Raw genomic sequence first — 20010 nt, forward strand, 5'->3', positions numbered from 1 at the left:
ACAAAACTGCATATTTCATAAATCTATTTACTTTGACTGTTTTTCAACTGATTCACTGTCGAAGCAATTATCCCGTATCTATCACCCAGCTGCAAATGTAGGAGAAAGACTTAACTCCAATTTGGAAATTTCTAGGCACCCAATTGCCACAGCAGCATGTCTGTGGATGTACAAAGCCAGAAACCAACTTTCGATACCAGTGATGGGCAGACCACAGATAGCCCTTTGTACTCAAGTACAAACAAGAGCTTTTAGGCTTATCTTAACATCACGCCCCCTCCAGCTAACATCATTAATTTTTATAATCACTCCCGCAGCTGAAACATAGGCCAACTACCACACTCTTGCTGACATTTCAAAACGCTGCACGAGAGCTCTTCTAGAGTTACAAAAATCTGTGTTAATCAAATCATAACACGTAAAACACCGTTCGTTCTTCCGCTTCTAGTGACTCCTTGCATTGATGATATGTTCTTGTGTTTATAAACGAAACGTCAGGCGTTAGTCCTGCAACTCATCGCTCTTGTACAACCGTTTCCAAACGATTATACTGCTGATTATGTTTGTTTGTTTGTTTTCGAATTTCGCACAAAGCTACTCGAGGGCTATCTGTGCTAGCCGTCCCTAATTTAGCAGTGTAAAACTAGAGGGAAGGCAGCTAGTCATCACCACCCACCGCCAACTCTTGGGCTACTCTTTTACCAACTAATAGTGGGATTGACCGTTACATTACAACGCCCCCATAGCTGGGAGGGCGAGCATGTTTGGCGCGATGGGGATGCGAACCCGCGACCCTGAGATTACGAATCGCACGCCTTAACACGCTTGGCCATGCCGGGCCACTGCTGATTCTAATCCACACAGACATGTTTGTTTTGTTATTTTGTACTCAGAATTAAGTCGGAGTTGAAATGATGCAAATGACACCATAATCCAGCATAAATAATTTCATTTACGTCCCTAGCATGTATCTTTCGAAAACATTACATTACAGGTCTCTACATCGACGAGTTTCTTATTACATCACGTTTGTCTTTTTTTCACTGCTCGGTTCCAAATTAATTTTTATTTACTGTTTTAAGAATAAACTCATCAAATATTTGAATGATACGGACACTTCACAAATTACCGATTACATTTATTGTACTTAAATACCTTCCCCCATCTTTTCCGGGTGATTTGGCGGAAAAGTTAAGGGCTTATTACTCTAAAAATGTTGTTTCTATACTCATGGTACACAAATCACAGATAGTAGCTTTGTGTTTAACAACCCCCAAAACAAAGTTTCGTTAAAGTCACTGTTGGCAGGAAGACGGTGGAAAATAAACGAAAACACGTATTAGTGAATCAAACCCACCTTTTCTAGAATATGTTATTTTTTCGGTATCTACATTTTTTTCTAAATAATGTCAAACGTGGTTTGTTTACGTGTTTCTTCGTTAGTTGCTTGGTTTAAATAAATAGAAACACAGAATTGAAGATGCGTTACTTGCGAAACCATCACCATAATAATTATTTGTAGAACGTTTAACAGATTTTGTCAATACAGTAATTATGGAGTTTCATGAAGCACTGACGGTTTTTGTAAGCACATATATCCATTCAAAATGTTTTCAAACTAAACATTTGATGCAATGTGTGTATATATAATATATGTACTTATACGTCTGATTAAAGAGTTTTCTAGTATTCGCAGATGCAGGATATTCTATCACGAGTCTGTTAAAAACGATGTTTTCAAAAGTATTGTTTTCCATAAGGTAAATTGGTTTCTTTTTAGGTTTCGATTTCTTCATTTTTTTTGTCTCAATGCCCCCTCCTAGTGGTACAGCAGTATGTTTACGGACTCACACCCCTAGAAACCGGGTTTCGATACTTGCGGTGGGCAGCCCACAGACAGCCCATTGTGGTACTTTATGCTTAATTCCAAACAGTCAGAAACTTTGTTTCAGAATACATAACATTTTTGTTAGAAGTCTGTCTACGAAAGTTCCGCACACTTCATTAATGGAAGGTTTTGTTTGTGCAACTTGACACGTTTAATGAATGAAATATTTTGTTTGTAAAAAGTTGTCACATATTATGAGCGGAAAACTTTGTACAAGTCGACACATTTTTAGGGAATGATTTTGTTTGTCATATGGTTCTTCCAATTTAAATTAATTTTAAGAATACGATTTTATTTGAGCTTATAGTTATTTCTATAAAACTGATTAATAAAAATCTTAAAATGTTCATTAATACTGTTGACCTTCAGTCAAGCAAAAAGGAAGACCCCGTTTCAGTAAACAGGACTTCTACTTGTATAACGTGACAGAAGGTGTCAGAACTATCAAGCAAAATTGGGTGTATGGTTTGTTTACTTGCTTTTGAATTTCGCGCACATTTGAGGACTATCTGAGTTAGCCGTCCCTAATTTTGCAGTGTAAGACTAGAGGGATAATCAACACCACCCAACGCCAACTCTTGGGCTACTATTTTATCAACGAATAGTGAGATTGACCGTCACATTATAACGTCCCCAAGGCTGAAAGGGCGTGCATGTTTGATGCGACGGGGATTCGAACCCGCGACCCTCGTTTTACAAGTCGAACGCCTTAACCCATCTGGCCATACCGGGCTTTAATAGTGAAATGAATGGTCCAGATGAGCTTTTCCTGATTAGGCTTAATAAGTAAAATAGGTGGTCCATACGAGCTTAGGCTGACTGGACTTAACTGATAGAACAGATTGTTATATATAGCTTCTTATTTGGTTTGGATTTTTCTGATTTTTTTCATAAAAGCGAGATACCAGGAAAACGGGTGAATATGGGTGCAAGAAAGCACAGAATAAAGTGACGTTTTCAAGAATGTAGGCTTAGCATTTACTAATGAGGCAAATCACGTCTAGAATAGATGATATTCAACATTTTAGTGGTTCTGAGAATGACCAATAACAATACAGAATTGAAAGAACTGGGAGGATAACAGTTTATGGTTCTGAGGGCCAATAGCAATACAGAATTGAAAGAACTAGAAAAAACACTTAATAATTTTGAGGACCAATAAAAACACAGAATTAAAAGAACTAGGAAGATAACACTATGGTTCTGAGGACCAATAAGAACACAGAATCAAAAGAAATAAGAAAATAATACTTTATGGTTCTGAGGACCAATGGTAACACACGTTTAAAAGGACTAGAAAGATAACACTTTATGGTTCTGAGAATCCATGAGAACACACAACTACAATTACGACAGAAAGTGTTCATACACCTGCGTCCCGAGTGGCTTTTTGCTCATAACTAAAAAAGTATCACGATTAGGCTAATAGAAATGTAATAATATAAATATCATACTAACACACATCTACATATTACATTTTTATGTAAATTAAACGACAAATAAACTGTTTATAAACAAATAACCATAATTAGAAGGAGCAGAAAGTGTTCGAACAGTTCAGAACGTGTGAAAAAACTGATGTTCCCGTAAAACTTTTGTTTAGTTTGGCGAATAAACTACATTATACCATTCCAGAACAAGACACATAATTATTGGAATTTAGCCAGCAAAAAATGTACTTCCAGGAATTTAGAGCCGTCTCCGTCATTATCTGCTTGGTCATCATGGTCATCTTGGTCAACACGAAACAACTGTCCAGTGATTAAAAACAACAACAACCGAAGTATTGTAAAATACAAGTCTCGTGTGACTCTTTCCGGTATTGCTACACAACTTAATGTACCAAAATCTACTGTTCAAAGCATAATTGCCAAGTTTAAGCTTACAGGATCAACTGCTCACCTCCCTCGTTCCGGAAGCCCCACCAAAATTCCAGGGAGAACCAAGAGGAAGGTTCTCAGAGAAGTTAGTAGGAACCCTCGTTTAACACGTAATGACATACAGAAACTGATAAGGGAAACTGGGGTTGAAGTAAACATCTCTACAGTTTACGAACATGTTACGCTCTTCTGGGTTCAAAGCATGCCGTCCTCGTAGAACTCCATATTTAAAGCCTGTTCATTTAGAAGCACGATTGAGGTATGCAAGAAAGCATATATATAAACCCTTTACCTATTGGAAGAGTATTCCTTGGTCAGACGAGACTAAAATCGAGCTTTTCGGCCACAATGATGTTCGCTATATTTTCCGTAAGAAGGGGAAACGAAATCTTCCAAAGAACACCGTCACTACAGTTAAATACGGAGGTGGCTCGATCATGCTATGGGGTTCCTTTAGCTCTTCTGGTGTAGGTAGCCTTCACCGCATCAACAGAATGATGAAAAAAAAAAAGTACGTCTATATATTAGGCACTTATATCAAGAATGATGCTTGGAACTTGCGGCTTTGGTGTCGTTGGATCTTCCAGCACGACAATGACAATAAGTACACATCGAAATATGTGCAATCCTGGTTGCAGAGGAACCATATAAGCGTTCTGGAGTGGCCATCACAGTCGCCCGATCTCAACCCAATTGGATACCTTTGGCATGAGGTGAAGACCAGGGTTCATCAGCGTCATCCAAAAAAACTCGCAAGAGTTGGAAGTCTTCTGTAAAGAAGAATGGAAGAAAATACCAGTCGAGTACTGTCAAACGATCATGGAGGGCTATGAGGAGAGATTGCGCCAAGTAATTCACCTGAAAGGCTACACAACTGACCACTAAAGTAGACACACGAACACTTTCTGCCCCTCCTATGTTTGGTTATTTGTTTATAAACAGTTTATTTATCGTTCAATTTACATAAAAATTATGTAGATGTGTGTTAGTATAATATTTATAATACACCATACTTTCACTATCCTAATTGTGATACTTTTTAAGTTATGAGGAAAAAAACTACTCACGACGCAATGGTACGAACATTTTCTGTCGTAAATGTAATCGGACTGAGACGATAACACTATGGTTTTGGTGGTGAACAAATAAGAATAGAGTTAAATACACTTTAGAGGCACTGAAAACAATAAATGTAAGCACAATTGATTGGTTGATCATTCTTTTCATCAAGGGTATCTGAATATTGTTTTTAGTGTTATAAAACTTCAAACTTACTGCTGAGCCACTAGGGTCAGCACAATCAAGAGTTCAATTAAACATATAAAGTATGAGAAAACAGTCAACAACAGACGTTATCTTTATAGCTCTAATATTATATATCTGGCCAAAAATACATACAGATTACAATAGCTCTAGGTCAGTTGTAGTTCTAGTCTTATAGCAAAATTTATTCCAAACAAATATCAAGGCTTACATAAAAAAAGAATAAATTCTTTTCAGGAGAGGGAGCCACTGTTACTACTAATTATTAAAAGAAAGAAAGAAACTCATCAGAATTAATGGCAAGATGCGACTTACTTTTTGGACCAGCTCACGGACCACATGTCAAGAACCACTAGCATATCTTTAAATTTCCTCATGGTGAAATGTGATTAGTTTTGAAGTAGTTTTTATTTAGTTAGTTTTCAATAGGGTTTGGGCCGTTTTGATGTAATTCTTCTATTATATATTTTATTGCTTTAACTTAACAGGATTAATTGTTTTAGAATGTATTATTTTTGCTGTCAATCCAAAGCCTGAAAATTTAAATAGAGTCAAGTCCACAGTGAAGTAAATTTATTAATATTTCAGCTTGTATAAAACAGTAAATATTGTAGAACCCTGTTATTGTAGCAAACTTACCTCTCCTCAAAACTATTGGATTTTCCAGTCGGAATACTGTCTGTAGTAAAACACCGAAACATTAATTAGTGAAATAAAAAGAAAGAAAACAAATATTGTATCTTTTCTCTCTTATGGATAAGGACTTAGATCTTCAGAAATTCGAGTTTTGATACCATGAATTCCATTATTTTTACTTCACAGATTTGTTATTAAGATATGTCATCAAATCACTGCAGATGTTGCCATGTTATATGACCTCTTTCTATTTTCCCCAGGTTAACAAAAAAAGATAAAGCAAAGAGATGTATATTATGTCAGACTTTCTGTTATACTGCTAAACAGTGTTACTTGTTAAGTTAAACAAAAATCTACTTGAATGTCAACACCACAATAAAGATTCTCTGAATAATTTTTAATTTACTACTCTATCACCAACAAATAGTGGGATTGACCGTCACATTATAATGCCCTCACGGCTGAAAGGGCATGATGGGATTCAAACCCACGACCCTTGGACTACGAGTAGAGTGCCTTAACCACCTGGCCATGCTGGGCCCCCTTACTCATTAGTTCAAATCACCTTTCATTCCTTCTTACTCCCCAGGAAACGTTTTTCACCCTGATATTGGTATACAACCACACACACGTTAACTGCACTGTTGTTATGTAGCATTAAAAACTGCATGTTACACTTTGGAAGTAGATCTCCATTGCTATTTTCTAAGTGAGGGAAAGTTACTTGCAAACCAATAGTAGAAGAAAGACTTTATCTCAATAATACAGAAAGTAATAAAGTTGAAATACTATGAAACATGTGAATAATAGTGTACTAAAACACACAGTACATGTTTAATATATCTTTCAACATTTATCGAACAAGTCAACTGTAAACAGAGACAATATTAGATGAGGCTAAAACCATAAAGCTGGTATCAAATTGTCATCTATATCTGAACAATGCATGTGCTTAATTACAGTTTTAAAGATTCCTTAAATAAATTTATAAAGTTACTAAAGGTTGGTAACTGGAGGTTAACAAAAAAAATTGGAACATTAATAATTCTCTATCCAAATATATGAGTAAAATTATAAATTATTCGTTGACTGTACAAGCATGTAAATATATCTATAACTACTTCAGACTAGAAATATTTTACACATGGAAGAAAATAAAGATAATTACAGAAATGAATTTAAATCTAAAATAAATATTTCTTTTCTAATTTTAACATACCTTTTTGTCATGGGTGATGATCTGTTATATTTTCTACACACAAAAACATACAGAAGGAAGGAAGCAGTTATGGTGACCTGATTTCTTAAAGACACAACTAATTCTTTAGGTATAATTTTAAAGCAAGTTGTATGTGTGTTTAAATGGATGTTGTTATTAGTGATGACACCTATACAAGATAATTAATGACCTGCTTCCTAGCATCACTTGGGTAAATGCAGATTTCAATCGTCTTTCCTTTGCATCCTAGAATGATGAAAACAATGTTTTATTTAAGACTTTACACAGAAAACTAAGAACACATTAGTCTATACAGTAAAGTACATACATGACAAATAAGTGTCTTAAGGGCAAAAGTAATACATAATACAGTTCAGAAACTAAGACTTCTTACTGTTAGAGAAGCACATTTGATTGTGCTTAATAACCTTATCTTTTGTATTGTGAAGACAAAGCTTACAAAATTATCTGAGGCCAGAAAAATATTGAATCAAATTTTAGTTAACTAAACAGAATAAAGTTTGTTTGGATACTAATGCAAAGTTATGTAAGGGTTATCTCTCTCTATTACTTGTACCTAATTTTAACTTGCAAAATAGATAGAAGGCAGCTAGAGCTAGTTCAGAGAACCCATCATCAACTCTTGGGCTAGAGTGATCATGCAGTTGGGATTTGACTGTTACTATTATAATGCACCCATAGCCCCAAATGCAGAGTATGGTTTCATGAACATATGATGTCAACTCTCAGGTTCACAGCCCAGCATGCTCAACCCACAACTAAATGTAACATTGATAATCTAACAACTGCTCCAAAGGTTAATAAACACATTTTAAAGACCTTTGAAGTTTATTTTTCTTAATTATTAACATCACCACACAGATGAAGCTGAATCTTGAACCAAAACTGGAAACAGTAATGTAAGTAAAGTTGACTAAATTAACAAAGGTGTAATATTTTGCACCTGTAACAAAGGACTCTGTCATCACCCATCAACACCAAACTGACAGGGGCTAATTGTTCAGAAAGCGTGTAAATAACATATACGTACAACTCCATATTTCAGTAAAAATCCTATTTATATCAAAGTTTTAGTTAGTACAAATAACTTAATGTTTTTACACAATATTAAAACTGACTTGTATTACCAATGGGTTATCTCTGGTAAGAGAAACTGTAACGTGAACCCGTAAAAAATTAATACGTGTAGCCACGAATACTAAAAGTTTAAATTAAAAAAAGCTTACATCTATGAACTCAATATTAAGACTCAAAGTTAATTATACTAGAATATTATGAGGACAAAAAATGTTAAGGTGCAATATTAAGAAACAAGTATTGATGACATAAGCAAAAAACTTTTACAAAATAACAGAAGTCCAATCATAACAACTTTAATTCATAAAATTATCTCACTTAATTGACATCAGTTTGAAACCAAACTATTCATCTGATGAATATATGCTAATAATATAATAACATATAATAGAACTAGATGAAGATTTAACTTCTGTATATTAAGCTGACACTATATTTCTTCACATGTACTAGAGCCTCTCGAGATTTAAGAAATCACTAACTCAGATTTCAATTCTAGACAAGTGAATCAATTAACTGTACTGTTAAAACTTTTACAAATTATCAAGTATTTGAAAAGACATACAGTGATAACAGCACTACAACATTTTACAAAAAGACATGTACAGTGAAAACAGCACTACAACAATTTACAAAAACAAACAAAATTTATATAAAAGTTAAAATAGTGATCATATGAATTTCAACTACAGTCTGATTAAATCAGCATTTTTTACAGCATTAATATATTATCAGTGCAACACAAAAAACACCTTATGTTCTCATATACTATGAAGTTATTATAAAGTGCATATTTAAAATCTTTCATTTTTATCAATGATTAAAAATTTGTATAATTCTCAAAATACAGAGAAATCTAGTTATGGTGTGTGTTTGAAAGGGTTAATTACAAGTACAACTCATACAGTAGTTTTAGGCCTACTATACTTTTGAACACTACATTATTTATTCAGTTCCTTACAATTTATGAAGAAGAGCATATAATAGTGTAGTTAAAACTGTATTATACAATTTTTTTATTCTTAAAAAAACCTGAAGGGAATAAGTAAAGAACTTAGTGTTTAAAATACAGTAGGCCTAATACTGATGTCTTATGATATGTATAATTAACTACAAAATCATGCTTTGTCAGCTTGGACAAGGTGTTTGCACCATAACAACATTAAATTATGAGAAATATATAAACTGATACACACAAAAAACAAGAAAAACTAAGTACATGGTTTAATTTTACAATATCAGATACCAGCAGATATGTATGATTGTCAGTTGTTCTTCAAAAATATAGAAAATCTTGTTAGTTTCATTGACAAAACAAAAGAAGTCTAAATTTACCTTGACATATGTTAAACCATTGTTCTTCAAGAATAAGAGGTATAGAAACACTGAAAAGTTACTACTTCATCACAATTAAATTGACTTTTAAAATTAAATTTTAAAGAATCCCTACAATACATACAAACTCAATGTTCACTGGATGTCAATGAATCAAAGGAGTTACAGTTACCTTACAACAAGTGTTTCATGAGACAGTTGACAATATTGGGACAATTCTTATGTTGGATAAAGCTTCAGACTTACATTGATATATTTAAATCTGATGGAAGCTACAGAGGATGGCTTTTAAAATCAAAAAATGGCTTGTGTCATCTTTAAAGACTGCATAAGACCAAAGAACAGAAGCTGGTTTATTATATTAAAAATATAAATGACAGATACCAACTGCTAAACAGTTTAATCAATCTAACCTAATTCATGCTACAAAAAAAGACAACTAATAAATAAAAATATAAAAGTAAAATTATGGTTTATCAATGGTTGTTTATTGAAGGATGGTGAGCAACTCCCATTGAATTGCTTTGTTTATTTTGCTGTTTTCAAAACTTAATATGTATATCGAAGGGATTTAGACATTGTAACAATAAACTTTTTAAAAACTAACTTTACTCTCAAGATTGTAATAAGTTTTGTTTTTTTTAAATTTCAACTAATGATTTGCTATGTGGCATCATCTGGTCTAACAGTATGAGAACTTGTAATGCTTGCAATATATTCGTGGAGAAATGTTCAGTGAAAATACTTCATTAAAAAATTTTTTTATATGACTATTAATGAGTATTGAAAGCTTGCAAGAGTTCTTAAAGATAAAAAGAATGTTAGAAGTTGATACTGAAGTTATAAAATGTTAGAGCAGAAGTTATCAAATGTTAGAAGTTAGAACAAAGTTACAAAATGCCAGGAGTGAGTACGGAAGTTGCAAATGTTACAAGTTAGAACCGAAGTTATAAAATGTTACAAGTTAGAACCGAAGTTATAAACTGTTACAAGTTAGTACAGAAGCTATAAAATGTTAGAAAATAGTATGAAAGTTATAAAATGTTAGAAGTTAGTAGGGAAGCTATAAAACGTTAATAGGTAGGTAGGTATTTCATGTTTATTGGCACAAAGCTACTTGGTTATCTGTGCCAAACAAGATGTAGTACACTATAACAGTGTATGGAAATTAAGGTAAAAATATGTAAAATTAAGACCTGCCAGGAAGACTGAAGCATTAGGTTCAAACTAGCTGTCAGTCACCTCAAGTTAGCCTTTCCAATCATGGGTTCAGGTCAAAATAAAATTAAAATGTGTTAAAGATATCATGCTAAAAACCTTAAATTAAGTTAAAAAGACCAATGGCTTTTAAAAATGTAAAAACATGAGTGAGACAGCCAGTATCACCTATGATATTGACTAATATAAAAGGCAAACCTACCTTAAAAATATGTTTAAAATGGCGTCAGCGTTCTTGGTTGTAACGACGGCACGATAATAAAATATGTACGATTGTGACCCAAGTGCCACACAGACCACACATTGGTGCATCAATACCAGATAAAAGGAAGTGGTAAGTTAGGAAACTGTGAACAATGCGTAGCCTAACCAAAACTTCCTCCCTTCGATCTTTACAGAAACAGAATGGCCAAAATGCTAAAGAAAACTTGATTTGAAATATCTTATTATTTCATTACTCACTCCAGGTTGACTTCCAACTGGTGTACAGTCAGGTTTTGATAACTGGATTATAGTCCATGTATGGAACAGGGATGGTGGTGATAGAGCCAGAACAGATGGACTTTATCACTCTGTCAGCTAGCTCATTCCCACAAATACCAACATGACCTGATATCCAAAAAAAAACTGAACAGAAATATATGATAGAGAGAGATGGACCAGTTTGTTTTGGATATTGATAAGAATATGATGGTAACTGACATGGAAAGATGTCAGGGCCAATAGACAGCTGAGTGAATCAGTGTAGATTGTACAATTTGTATATTGCATGCTTTTAATATGATTTAGGGCAAGAGAAATGGCATACAATTTGGCAGTGAACACACAAACTGTAGAAGGGATTCTGTGTGCTACAACCAAACTGTAACAAACCATGGCAGAACCTACAGAGTCACCTGGTTTTAACCATCCATATATATGGGAATGGATGAATTGTTTGAAAGATGTTCAGCAAATAAAGAGCAATATTTCCAATTGGGAGTACTGGCCTTCCTCAGATGACTCAAATATAGGTCACAGCTGGGGATAGTAATTAGCCATGGTGGAAGAGGCCAAACTGTTGACACTGCTATGCTATTCAAAGATATATCCAATTTTTCTGATTGTGCCTTAATAAGAAGGCTAAAAGGAACAATGGCAGATTTTCTATTATAGAAAAGTGTGGCCCACTGAGAATGGAAAACACAACTCCAAGTAGGATGCTGTGATAAAGAGCAAAGTTTGGAAGCATACATAAGAGACAGTTGCAAATGGCAAATATACAGAGGGGGTTCATGGGGCACCACTTACAAACTTTGGCCTGGAAAAATATGAAAGGCCCCAGTGCAAAGCCAAAGCCCCTGATGGTGTACAGGATCCAGCATTTTCAGTGCTGAGGTTCTAGCAGAACCATAAACCATAGACCAATAGTCAAGTTTGGATCAGATAAGGGTAAGATAAATTTTAAGCATGGAGTATCGATTTGCTCCCCAAGAGGTGGAAGAAAAAACATGGAAGATGTTCAGTGCTCTTATACATTTGACACAAAGTTGCTTGATATGGGATATAAAGTTTAATTTATAGTCAAATATAAGACCTAAGAACTTTGCTTCAGGGATAACAGGAAGTTCAGCATCACCAATACGAAGTTCTGGATCTGGATGAATACCCTGTTGATGGCAGAAATGTACACAAACAGTTTTAGAGAGAGAAAGTTGAAAACCATTCGCTATGGTCCACGTAAGTATATGATTGATTGCAGTTTGTAGCTGTTGCTCAATAAACCTCATGTTTGATGACTGACATGAAATGTGAAAGTCATCAACGAAAAGACCATTTGCAACTGTAGGGGGTAGCTGTTCACTAATGGCATTGATCTTTATAATAAAAATTGACACTCAGAACACAGCCCTGAGGGATTCCAAGTTCCTGTGGGAAAAAAAAGGGAAAATGTTAAGCACACATGGACCTGGAACTGGCAATTCATTAAAAAATGCTTAATAAAAAGTGGCAAATAGCCACACAATCCGTATGAGTAAAGGTCTCGCAAGATGCCATATCTCCATGTTGTATCATAAGCTTTCTGTAAATCAAAAAAATAGAAACAAGATGTTGTCACTTTAAAAAGGCTTCTCTAATTGATGTTTCAAGGCAAATTAAGTGATCTATCATGAAGTGTTGCCTTCGGAACCCACACTGAGTGGGTGAGAGAAGGTTGTTTGATCCAAGGAACCAAACAAGACGAGCATTAATCATCCTCTCTAAGGTCTTATTACCGAGACAACTCGTCAAAGCAATGTAACGGTAATTTGAAGGAATCTTTGGATCCTTTCCAGGTTTAAGAATACGGAGTACAATAGCTTAGTGCCAAGCATCAGGAAAGACATTCTCCTGCCATATCCGGTTAAATACAGCCAGGAGAATAGTAAGAGAGGCAGGAGAAAGGTTGCATAACATTTCATTATGTATATCATCAGGCCCAACTTCATCAGTTTGGATGAAGTATTAAAAGACGAGTTGAACATTTGCCTCTTTCCTTTTCGACTGATCATCCCTATGAAAGAAGGAGATGAGTTTGAAGAGCTAGATACATGAGAGAATCATTCACCAAAAGTATTGGCAATGCTTTGAGCATCAGCAACTTCATGGCCATTGAATATTAAGATAGAGAGGGGGGCAGAAGTATACCATCCACTCACCTTCCAGATCTTGTCCCATACGACTTTCGAATTGGTGGTTAAAGAAATGCTGGAGATAAATTTAATCCAAAATTCCTTCTGGCTTTGATGTAAATTTGCCGAGCCTGTGCATGGGCTTACTGAAATGCAATGCAGTTTGTAAGCGTGGGATATCTATGAAATTTATCTCAAGCACGTTTCTGAGCTTTTCGTGGTATAGAACAAGCAGAATTCCACCAGGAGCGGGGATGCCATTGGAAAGATGTCCAGGTTTTAGGGATGCACTGAACAGCTGCTTGGACAATACAGTTAGTTACTGCTGCTACACAATCATCTATTGATGATTTACATAAGATGGCAGGATCAAGTTCTGAGAGAACAGTGAAAGAGGGCCAGTTGGCCTGATTAAACTTCCACTGAAGCACATGGGTCAGGTGGCACTGACCACGGCCAATCTCTCTTAATATGATAGGAAAGTGATCACTACCCTGTGGATTGATGGCAACCCCCCCAAGAAAAGCAAGTGAAAAGTGAAGGGGAGTAGATAAAAAGATCTATAGCAGTAAATGACTGACTGGGTGCATGACAATAAATGTAAGAGCCAGTATTGACTGATCATCTCTATTGAATAGAGACAGGTTGTGATTCAGGAGCATATGCTCTATAGCACAACCCTTCGACATCAATACTAGAACCACCCCAGAGGGGATTATGCCCATTTAGATCCCTCAAAATTAAAAAGGGGGTTGGCAGTTGCTTAACAAGAGCATCAAGGTCTGAGGGATGATAATTTTTTCTAAGGGTAAGGTATAGAGAGCAAACAGTGATGGTACAACACAAGGAGATAGGCTACAGCCTCCAAGGGCATATTCAATGACAAGGACCGGGTGGGCACATGTTGATCAACCAGCAAAGCTACTCCCCATGTCTTTTTCCTACACATGATCTGTCATTTTGGTACAAGGAGTATTGTCGAATTGTGACTGAATTAGTAGGTTTTAAAAATATTTCCTGTGAAGAAAGACATTTGAGATGATAAGAGTCAATCAAATCCTTGATGTCATTCACATTTGACTGGAAACCTCTACAGTTCCATTGGATTAGTGTGGCCATTTGTCTTTATTTTTGAGGAGAACAAGACACAAAAACTGTGCTTGCAACTGTGCTTTTTTTACTTTACTAGATGTGGGTTGGTCACTCTCTAGTGATCCTGCTCTGGATCGAGTAGGCAGGTCAGAGTTTGTAGACATACGTTCCAGTGACTGAAGACGTGAAATAATGGGTTGTTTAATTTTTGGGGTGTCAAGAGAAGAAGACCCCATGGAAACACCTGGGCTTGAACAAGGTGAAGTTGGGCAATGACTGAAAGATGTGGTAGGGACAGAGATAGAAGTAGATACTGATTCATTAACTTTGTTGATTTTGGAAGGTACTAGATTAAGATATGCTGTTAAGGATTCTGTAGGAGGCACGGAAAGATCTGTCTAGACTCCTACTGTAGTAGTGGAATGGATTACAGCAGCATAAATCTGTGATGGAATTGGGAATAGTAATTTCCAAGCCTCTGGACAAGTAATATTATGAACCGTCTTGAGACGTTGTACTTCTTTCTCTTCCACCCATTTAATTTAGGGCAAGAAGTAAAATAGGAAGGATGTGGACCATTACAGTTAACATAATGCAGTTCTAGTTGTCATTTAAAAGCATCATGATCTTTACCAGCACAATGGGAACATGTTAAGGATACATGACAAGATGTTTTCCAGTGACCAAATCGTTGACAGTGGAAATATCTAACAGGGTTAGGAATATGAGGCCATACCTTACAATTCAGATATCCTGCCTTCATTGTGGTAGGAGGATGCACTGTTGTAAATCTTAATATTAGAATATTTGTCGGCTCCATAATCCTGTCTCTAGGAGTAAAAATTCGGTGCACTGCTGTAACACCTTGGCTGGTAAAACCTGTGAGGATCTCTCACTCTGGAATAGTCTTTAAATCCCTCTCAACTGTAACTCCTCTGGAAGAATTCAAAGCAGAATGATCGTCTTCGACTTCAAGAGGAGTTTGGAATGTTGTGATGAAGCTTTTTCCACTAAAATGTCCCCAGACTGTAATTTTTTTTGCCAATTTAGGTAAGCCAGCAAGCCCTTCTGAATAAAAAAAATGGAGACATCTGCCCTAAGGGTATTTCAGTTAAAAAATGTATAATTAAAAATCTCAGGACAGATTCAAGTTTAGAGTTTGACCTACAGAGTCATCAATGTCCAGTCGTTTGCCAGTAGTTGGATTTTTCTTTATGCTATCATGCTTGTTTGTTTTTTTATTTGAGGGGTATCCATAATAAAAAAAGAATGTTTTGGTGCCCACTGACCTCTTCCACCATGGAACCCTATAACAGGACGCACTACAGTGTCATATAAGGTCACTGTAGCGACGCCAGGGTTTCGTGAGCAGTATACCTGAACACCAGTATTAAACAATGTCCACTACACCTGTCGAGGATGTCCTACGCTGGCACTCAGTTGACCCTGGACCAAATGGACTAGCCGATTGATCTTGGGGGCCCACCCTAAGACCACCCATCTACAGGAATTCAAGGCCAAAGTTGTGTTGGAGTTGGACCCCTCAACCACCAGGATCCTCTCCTCCCCTTCACAAGTCACCATGCACGGCAAACACGCAGGTGGATGTTTAGATCTCAGAGGAGGTAAACTGAAAGTACAGAACCTTCTCTGGGAGGTCCCCTCACCACATTAAATGTTGGAATGGAAATTATAAGTTAGTAAGGAAGTTACAAGTTAGTACAGAAGTTACAAAGTGTTAGAAGTTAGTACAGAATTTACAAAATGTTAGAACGGAAGTTTTAAAATGTTTTAAGTTAACACGAAAGCCAGAAAAGTCAATTTGGGGTTATAAACTTGGCTTATTTGACCAAGCATGTAATAACACAGTTAATATAATTCACTCAACCTATGTATATAGATCAATAAAACTAGTGTTACACTTTAGTTCAAATTCAAATGTAATAATTCATTTGTTTAGTTACAATTAAGAAAGGTGTTCTTGACTATTTTCTAAACAATTCATAAACCTGTTTATAGTTCAATGACTTTATTGGTTGCATGAAACCAAATTAGAAAAAGTTTCAAAGACAGATAAAAAGCACAAATAAGCACAAACAGTATAATTCACCCAGTTACTTACTGCTGGGTATATTTCATGTATCTTATTTGAAACTTAGAAGTTTTATCTATTGTGTTTCATTAACTCTTTATGCCCAGTGTTGTAACATGAAAATACATACAGTTACTCTCTAATGTATCTCATCAGAACAGATTAATATGAAATGGGTTGATCAGTTAATGAGCATCAGCTATATATTTTTGCATACAATCAAACAAAAAATGTTATACAACAGTTGTTTGTCCAAGTTATTTTAACTTTACACTAAATCTGTGACATGTGATGAAATAATTTCTGATGTTTTGTGTAAGAAAAACTTAGTATTTGTTCTGCCATTCGTAGCAGTTTTTTTTTTCATTATGCAATACACTACCGAAGAACTCTCCACTGGTGTTAAGTAAAATTCTAGGTGAAACCATCACTAACTTATTTTCCTTCAAAGCATTTCCTTCGTGTTCTTGTGTTTTCAGGAACTTGCATGTTATTTGTGCAACTGTTTTTTGTATATTATTATTATTATTATTATTACAGTGTATAATTCAGGAACACTGAGTTCTGATAACATAACATTTATTTCCCCTGGTAAAGAGCATATGTTGTGTTTAAACTTATCTGAGATATTGACAATAAAAATACTGAAGAAAAGCTAAAAGAATTAATTAGTGGCAAACATTCTAAAATTTGGTGATGGGTCAAGACCCATTGGATGTCCAACAGACTGAAGCCAGAAGATACTGGGTAAATAAAGGTTAATGTTTATGGACCCAAACTTTCAAGAGATGATTTTACTTTATAACATTTCTATTGAATGCTGGTTCAATGTTACTCTAAATATTACAAACTTTTACCTGAGAAACTATTTAGAAAGTACCTGGTAAGTTTATATACATCAACATATTTCGACAAAGATCTTGCACAACCATAGATTTATATGACTGATATGTAACAAACAAAATACCAATCAAAGACACCCACCCACCAAGCCCTGTAGAATTCATTTGATAATATCTGCATGCACTACATACACATAGCTGATTTGATTTAGTGGACAAACGTGTATTCTGGGACTTGCTTTCACGATAAAACACATAAAGTGGATCCATGTAAATGTTTGAGAACTTAATTTATTTCTGACAAATAAAGTTTGTATATGTGAGGGGGTATCTCCCTCTCAGGATCTTCCTAAATATCTGCTACCAGAAACAATTATATTAAAAGAATATTTATAATGAACTTTCTTTCACAAATGTTAAAAAATAAATTTGTTTTGGCAATAAACACTGAGTTAATACTTACTTCAATTACTTGTGCCTCTGCCTCCGAAATAACAGTTTCTAGAGAAACAAACTAAATTTGAACATATAGATTAAACAACTCACTAAATAGAATAATAAAATCTTATCAACTGGCTAGACACTCATTTGTTTTTCACATTATTTCTTATGAACTTCTGTAAAGGTCTAACTTAAATAAATACAAATTCTTAATACATAAATCCAATATCCTTCACTGCTTCATACACAAAAATGTAAAAAATAACAGTAATTTTTAATGCTATATAAAATGAATGTTTTAGTGAGTCAAATCTACACACATCATAATAAATCAAGTATTTTTACAAGATGGTTGATCTTATAAAAAAAAAAAAAAGGACGACAATTTTAAGCATAAGGAAAAGTTTCAGAGAAAAGAATTCTCACCTTAATCTATAGATGTTACTACACCAAATTGTATTATAAAACAACAAATATACATTTATATCCTAACTTTCCAGAAATATTAATACAGTGTGACAGCTACCATCCATATGTAAAAACAACCCACTTGCTGGCTTAAGCTAATTTCTATAATCTAAATTTTACAGCCTCGGTAGGACGTTGCACTGTAGAATAAAACTCTTTCTTTATGAAGAATTTCCTGCTCTCCTATTTGGATCTGTTGGGTTTGCTCCACTACCATTAGCTGCATCTGCTCTTCCTTAATAATGTTGGTGAGTCTTGGCTACTTGTAAATTGTAGGTCATGTCTTTTTTGGATTTCTGAATGAGATGATGTGTTGCCAAATAATAAAATACACTCACAGACTAAAGCTAAATTGTGTGTGATAAAATAAACAAATAACACTTCTCTCCACAGTTAAAGGCCAAACTTTTAGCCTATTTCTGAAATAGGCTGAAAATACAAGCAATTAAACTCAATGAACATTAAAAATAGAGCTGGGAGCTTAGTGGAGTTAGATAATCAATTAATCCTCAAAATCATTAACTGATTACAATCTACTAATCAATTATCTTCATGGAATAATTGAAATAGTAATAAACAAAAAGTAATCTTCATTAATTAATTATTTATGCAAGTCACAACACTAACTGATCAAGCTGAATAGTTTTAAATTGATCAAAAATTATAATTAGAAACCATAATGTTAGTAATTTGATTACTTGGATAGGTGGTACAATGGAAACCAGTAATAACTGAAACACCAATTTAAATTAGTTGACTATTTTTGTGATAATAACCAATTTAATCATAACTTTGATTATTATGTTGATGAATTATATTAATTGCCCAGATTTAATTAAAATTCGATTATTACATTTAAAAACAAGAGATACATTGTTCTCTTATAACAACACTGTGTTCTGACAACCACCACTAGTACATTAAGAATGAATGTATTTTTACAGAGTTTCAGTTAAGATTTACTACCTTAGATACCTTATTGTTATAATGTTTTAACATATTAATGGACTGAAAATTAACAAGGTATACAAGATTTTACTGGATTGTGTACCAGTTTATGTTATCATAAGAAATGTTAGCATCTTACAGAAACTGAAATTATCCCATGATGATGGGAGGTCAACAGTCACTCACTGCTCTATCGTTTGACACCTTCCTAACTAAAACATTTTGATAAGATCATATAGCAAAAGAATTAGTTCACCTTAGTTCTCACTTGATATATATAACATGTATATATAGCTGTAAATAGCATAAACTGTATTTAAAGTACAAGGTTAAGTGTTTTATTTTAAACTAATCTTGAATATGCAAAGCAACAAGTCCCATGGCAACCACAGCCAATATAAAGTTAAAGTGAAGGGCATTTCACAGGTAGTGTGATGTTACTGAAAACTGATTGTTTCATGGAAAAGTATGCAACAGAATTTTCAGATGCAAAGTATTCATACATTAAGATTATAAAATGGTCTTCAGATCAGGGACTAAAAGCTTCCAAGATGAGGATAGCCAACATATTTAATAGCATTGGACAATAACAAATATGGATAAACATGGGGTACCAGGACATCTAGAAAGAGACCTGAAACCAGTCTTACCATAGCTGCATTAAGAATCACTATAGTATTTTGTAATATGCGTCAACTCATGAACATAAAGTTCAGTAGCACAAGAAGTTCAGATGTTGCAGGCAACACAATCAAATACTATCCACCTGGAAATGAGGTCAACAGGGTACAGATTTACTAAGATGAAATTTCTAGTCATAGCTCTTGTACAACTGTCAAGTGCCCCAAGCAGTTAGAGAATGAAAGAAATAACGATATTCTATACAAAGATGTATTAGTAAATTTGCTGGACAGAGCATCGATGGATGTCTGTGCAATC

The 20010-nt window shown here is 34.7% G+C and overlaps 1 long non-coding RNA gene across 4 annotated transcripts in view; it reads right to left on the bottom strand.

Annotated features, from left to right (window-relative positions):
• LOC143225764 (uncharacterized) overlaps window positions 1-20010 on the bottom strand; it is a 52681-nt gene that overhangs the window by 22534 nt on the left and 10137 nt on the right. For 3 of the 4 annotated variants that reach the window (XR_013014067.1, XR_013014065.1, XR_013014068.1), the window contains exons 3-4: window positions 17678-17715; window positions 6887-7132 (exon numbers count right to left, since the gene is read on the bottom strand). This is a non-coding gene — a long non-coding RNA (uncharacterized LOC143225764). Of the gene's footprint in view, window positions 1-5670; window positions 5711-6886; window positions 7133-17677; window positions 17716-20010 lie in introns of all 4 variants that reach the window. The other variant, XR_013014066.1, reaches the window with a different exon arrangement.

This window comes from Tachypleus tridentatus, chromosome 1 (assembly GCF_004210375.1).
Source record: "Tachypleus tridentatus isolate NWPU-2018 chromosome 1, ASM421037v1, whole genome shotgun sequence".
In the NCBI taxonomy this organism is placed as follows: Eukaryota; Metazoa; Arthropoda; class Merostomata; order Xiphosura; family Limulidae; genus Tachypleus; species Tachypleus tridentatus.